Below are 6,000 nucleotides of genomic sequence, written 5' to 3'. Positions count from 1 at the left end.
TATCATTTATTTGAAAAGGTATGACCTGAGTGTGTGTGTCTCATGCCTGCAATCCCAACACTTTGGCTGCTGAAGCAGGAGGATCACCAAGAGTTTAAGAGCATCCTGTTGTGGTTTGACTCCCACCCCCACCCCCCCAACCCCAGCACAGCTGTAGCCATTTGTTCTATACCTGCCAGCTATTTTATATTGATGCTGTAACATGCCTGACAGTCATGGACTGGCTCACAGCACAGTCATGCTGACCACATCCCTGTTATGTTCTGAATGATCTGAAGTTTGTTAATCTTAAGAAATCCCACAAAGCTTTACATAGGACCCATCAGGTTAAAGGTCAATATGAACTGTTATGTCTAAAATGGCTTGAATCAGAGCTGACCACTGAGTGACACTGTCTGCACCTGCATGTGAGCTCATTGTGGTTTGTTTTTTGTTTGTTTGTTTGTTTTTTGTTTTTTTCTCTTTATAAACCTGTCCTGAGAACAGACTGGAACCTCAGTTAGGTTCTCAATTCCTTTTTGTGGCCCTGATCTACTCAGTACTAGGGTGTGTGTTCATTGAGCTATTCTTGCTCAAATGAGATAAGTGTTCATATGGTTTGTTTGGCGATTCCTGAACCCCAACAATCACAGGCTATGAAGTGAGTTTCATTCAAAATTGGGCATGGCGTCTCATGTCTATAATCCCAGCACTGGAGTTTGAAGCATGCTGGGTGTGGAGGTATGTATCATCAATCTCAGTATTCACCCAGGAGGCAGAGAACAGTAGATCTCTTGTCTGACAAACAGGAGACAAAGACTTAAAGAAAGAGTGGTTGTGACGGGCACCTTTAATCCCAGCACTTAGGAGGCAAAGGCAGATGGATCTCTGAGTTCTAGGCCATCCAGTCTACAGAGGGAGTTCTAGGACAGTCAGAGCTACACAGAGAAACCCTGTATTGGGGGCTGGGAGGAAGAACAGTTTAAGAACTTGCATTGTAAGCCAGGCAGCCAGCCCTTTGTCTGACTCCCTACTTGTTGCTTCCTTGGCAGCTATTCCTTTAAGATAAGATAGTTTTCAGACTTGAGAAATAGAACTAAGCATAGCACCTAACACAGGATTGCCATGGGCCTTCGCCAAGCTCTAAAGGCAGTGTACTAACTGTAGTGCCTGGCACATAGTAGCTGCTTAATAAAAATGGCAGGTGCTGTGCCGTTCCTTTAGCTGCCCTTAAGACAGCATACCTGCTGTCTGCCTAGCGTTTGAGCTCCCATTGCTTCATGATTAGTTCTATTCATTATGAGAATGATGTCTGATAAACAGTATCCCTGCATGATGATGGAAAAAACGTCTCTGCTGGAGGCATTGAGAAACTTGCCCGGGGAGCAGACAACTCTTTGGAAAATGTCAGGGTATCAAAGGGTCTCTGAGTATACCCACTGCGACAGTCTCATCCAGGGCACAGAATGTGAGGCGAGTCTCTGCCTCCCACCATCCTTTCTCCCGAGGCCGAGATCGCTAGGTTCTTTGGTAAAACAGGCCACAAATCGAAGCAAAGACACAGGACCAAAGCCATTTGCAGGTCCCACATCCAGCTATCAGAATCTGGAAATCACTCTCTTGATTAGCTTGTTTGATTCATTGTTTAGCAGAAATTTTTGTTGTTGCTTTTGTTTTGTTTTGGAGATAGGGTTTCTCCGAGTAGCCCTGGCTGTCCTGGAACTTGTTCCATAGACCAGGCTGGCCCTAAACTCAGAGATCATCTATCTCAGCCACCGGAGTGCTGGGGCTAAAGGACTGTGTCACCATCACCTAAGTTTCATATAATAGAAAAAAATATATAAGACAGGGTCTCATTGTGTAGCTCTGGCTATTCTGGAATTTGCTATGTAGTACAGGCTGTGCTTAAACTCATAGAGATCTACCTACTTCCGTCTCCTGAATCCTAGGATTTAAAGGCTTGTGCTGCTGTGTCCGGTGTTTGTTTGTTTTGATATAGATTGCTTAGTCCACGCTACAGGCAATAAGGATTCAATTTTAGATCTGTCCTAACCCTAGGAACTGTCATTACATATGCATCCCTATTGACTATAATATCCTATAGTACAGAACACCTCACCTGACTGTTTTTCCTGGTAAAGAACCAGGACCTGCAGAGGCAGGTGGATTTCTGAGTTCGAGGTCAGCCTGGTCTACAGAGTTCCAGGACAGCCAGGGCTACACAGAGAAACCCTGTCTCGAAAAGACAACAACAACAAAAAAAACAACAAAAAGATCCAGGCCCCTTGTCTTTGATGTCCCGGTGAGATGAGAGATATGTGGAGGCCACAGTAGCCTCCGGGCATTGCAATCTTTGCCTTTATGACCAAAGCTCAGCACTTCCCATGGGGACAGCAGAGGGGCTGGGCCCCAACTACCATTTACCCACAAAGCACCTGGCTTAATGGACAGAGCCATTCACATCTTTCTTTCACTGGCTGAAGGAAGACGCCTGGTGACTGCAGACAAGCATGCACATATCCCTGCCCCGATAGTGATAAACTAACAGCACAAAGTAAACACCAGGCTTCGGGGCTCACGGCTTCCTCAGGAAAACACCACAGATGAGCTAGGATGTCAGCTGACTAAGCATGGTCAGGCGCTGGTTAATATTTTCAGGACAGAGACAAACTGGTTACATCAGGGAGAGAACCTTGGCACTAAGAGTTTTACAAGAATTCTCTGTGCTCACACCCAGGGGGAGAAATTCAAGCAGTTGGTACACGTTTTATAAATCTAACCCTGTTGTATTATTGTAATTTATTGAAATCTTTCTTCCTTTCCTTCTTTTTTTTCTTTTTTTGAGACAGGATATTTCTGTGCAGATCAAGTGGGCCTCAAATTCTTAAGACTCCTGCCTCAGCCCTGGGTGGACTGCCATACCTAGCTTTTGGACCAATTTTTTTTAATAGTTGAAAGGTAGGAGAGATGAATAAGCCTCCCCACTGCCTGTAATTCTTAGCACTGTGTGACTCTCCATCTCTGCCTGAGACCCTTTCTGGAATAAAGTGAATGGCGTGTAAATGGCTTTATGCTCCAGCTTCTTCTCAGGTGGTTTTAGTAGAGAGAGCAGAAATGTGATTAAAGCAAACAAAAGATGTAAAACCTTTTCACTTAAAAGTCAAAATACTGGCTGGGCGGTGGTGGCGCACGCCTTTAATCCCAGTACTTGGGAGGCAGAGGCAGGTGGATTTCTGATTTCTAGGCCAGCCTGAGTTCCAGGACAGCCAGGGCTATACAAAGAAACTCTGTCTCAAAAAAAAAAAAAAAAAAAAAAGTCAGAATACCTGGATGGAGAGATGGCTCAGTAGTTAAGATCACTGGTTTTTGCAAAGGTCCCAGGTTTGATTCTCAGCACCTACAAAGAGGCTCAGTATCAGGCAAGTGTGTACTACACAGACACACATGCAGATAAAACACATACCAACAACATTTCTTAAAAATTTAAAACACCTCTTTGTTATGTTACTATTGTAGTTATTATTACCTCACTTGGGGGGTGTTTGTTTGTTGACACAGGGTTTCTCTGTGTAGCCATGGCTGTCCTAGAAATCACTCTCTAGACCAGGCTGGCCTGGAACTCACAGAGATCTGATTGCTTCTGCCTCCCTTATGCTGTCAGGAAAGGTGTGTGCCACCACCTGGCTAACATGCCCACTTTAAAAAAGACTCAATCTGGGTGTGGCTTGCAGCCTCAGTACACGGGGAGGTGGAGATAGGAAGGTTGGGAGTTATGAATAGGAGTTCAGGGTTACCCTGGGCTACGTAGTAAATCTAGTCCCAGTCTCATAAAAACAAAAACAGAGCAGACACAGCTATAGTTGTGGAAACCTACCTCAATTGGTAGTAATCGCCTGCCATACATCATGGGTTCCACCCCTAGCCCCGCCACAGTGCAACCGTGAGAGCCAGGCATGGTGGTCCTAACCCTAATCCATTGTGAAATCTTAGCACTTGGAAGGTAGATGTGGGATGATCAGAAGTCCATGGCCAGCCTTAGCTACACAGCAAGTTCAGAGGGCCAGCCTGGACTACAGTAGACCCCATCTCTAACAAACAAACGGCTGAGTCAGTAAAATGCTTGCCACCAAAGCACAAGGCGATGAATTCAAGCCCAGCACCCACATAGAAAGCTAGGTGTGAAAACTAGTGCTTTGTCTTCTTTATTTTTAAAATAATTTTGTTATGCATACAGGTGTTTTGCCTGCATGAATCCATTTTACATGCAGTGCCTACAGAGGCCAGAAAAGTTCTAGGACTTTTATCCCTGGGACTGGAGATACAGAAGGTTGTGAGCTGCCACGTGGGTGCCAGGGATCACATCTGGGTCCTCTGGAGGAGCATCGAGTGTTCGCAGCAAATGCTGAGCCACCTCTCTAGCATTGCTTCTTAGACACACTCAGCAAGCGTTTACTGAGACTGAATAGAAAGGGAGAAAAGCACAAGTAAGCGCAAGTACCAGCATGCATCACATCGCGCATGTGCGCCCCTCCCCCTCCTGTCCCACGGTGCCGGTGCCCTTTTTCTGCTTTCCCTGGCTGTAGATACAATGCGACCAGCTGCCCCAAGCTCCGGCTGCCACGTTGGACCATGTCCTCAAAACCATGAGCCAAAAGAAACCCTTCCTTTCTTAAACTACTTGTGGTGGTTTGAATCAGATATGCCCCATAGTCTTCATTTGAAGCATTTGTTCCCAGTAGGTAGTGCAGCTTGGGTAGGTTTAAGAGGTGTGGCCTTGCTGAAGGAATTGCATCACTGAGGGTGGGCTCTGAGGTTCCGAAACCCACAGCTCCCTTTCTGTTTGCCCTCTGTTTCCTGCTTGTGGTTCAAGACGGGTGTTCCCTGCTGCGTGTCTACCACCTGTTGCCATCCTGTCTCTCCATCATAGATCCTGACCCTCTGAAACTATAAGCCCAAGATAAACTTTGTTTCTATAAGTTGCTTTGGTCATGGTGTTTTGTCACAGCAATAGAAAAGTAACTGACTCACTGCTTTTGTTGGTATTTTGTTATAGCTACAAGAAAGGTAACTAACCTTTGTAGGGGGAGCTTCTGATACTAATGTACTAACGTCCTGTTCCCCCAATTGGTTCTCGATTTGTCAGTAAAGAAGGCTGGGGGCCAATTGCTGGGTGAAATGTGTGGGTGGAACTTCCGGGTCCCAGGGGAAAAAGGAGACATAAGGAAGGAGAGAGTGCCCTTTCTGCCATGCTTTGGAGGAAGAAGAACACAGCAATCATGTGAGGTCTCAGGGAATGCTTGGGCAGGTGGCCAAGGATGTTTGGCAGGGGCTAGGTGAGACTAGCCACTAAGTTTAGGCCAGGTGGAAAGACAAGATAATGAATTGATAAGGGCACACTTTTCCAGGCGGGAGATATCTGCGCCCAGCAATTGTGCCTAGAAGGCAAGTTGTAAAGTCACAACCTGAGTGTGTGCGTCTTTTATCCTCCAATTCAATCAAGGGTCACAGGAGTGAGCTGGTAGAGAGGTCACCTCCCATAGTTAAAGTCGGGTAAAACAAAAGGGAAGCCAGGAGGGGCTGTATCACAGCCTGTCCCAGGCAAAGGTGGTAGCTATTTAAAACTACACACAACACACCTTATATACACACATGACCCGAAGCCACTGCACAGAATCAGTGCATCTGGCATAAGGGTTAAAGCATATAGCCCGCTAATAACATGAAGACTGCGCAGAATTACAGGACCTTAGGGCTAGGAAACTTAGGGCTTCCTCTGGTCAACCTCTCCTATGTGGAAAGCTGAGGTTTAGGACATTGTGGGCTCTTGCTCAAGGTCACATTGTAAGCAACTATTTGACCACTTCTGACCTCAGGAACTATATATACTTCCGAGGAGTTCACAAAGCGCTCTCCACACTCTATTGGGAAAGGCTAGAATTGAAGTGGTAGAGCTGGAAGCACTTGGCTCCGGGCTCAGCCTCTACCCTGGGGCTGGAGCCTCAAAGCTCTCCAACTTGGAAG

This window comes from Arvicanthis niloticus, chromosome 7 (genome assembly GCF_011762505.2).
Source record: "Arvicanthis niloticus isolate mArvNil1 chromosome 7, mArvNil1.pat.X, whole genome shotgun sequence".
NCBI classification, from domain to species: domain Eukaryota; kingdom Metazoa; phylum Chordata; class Mammalia; order Rodentia; family Muridae; genus Arvicanthis; species Arvicanthis niloticus.
This window is presented reverse-complemented; position numbering follows the sequence as displayed.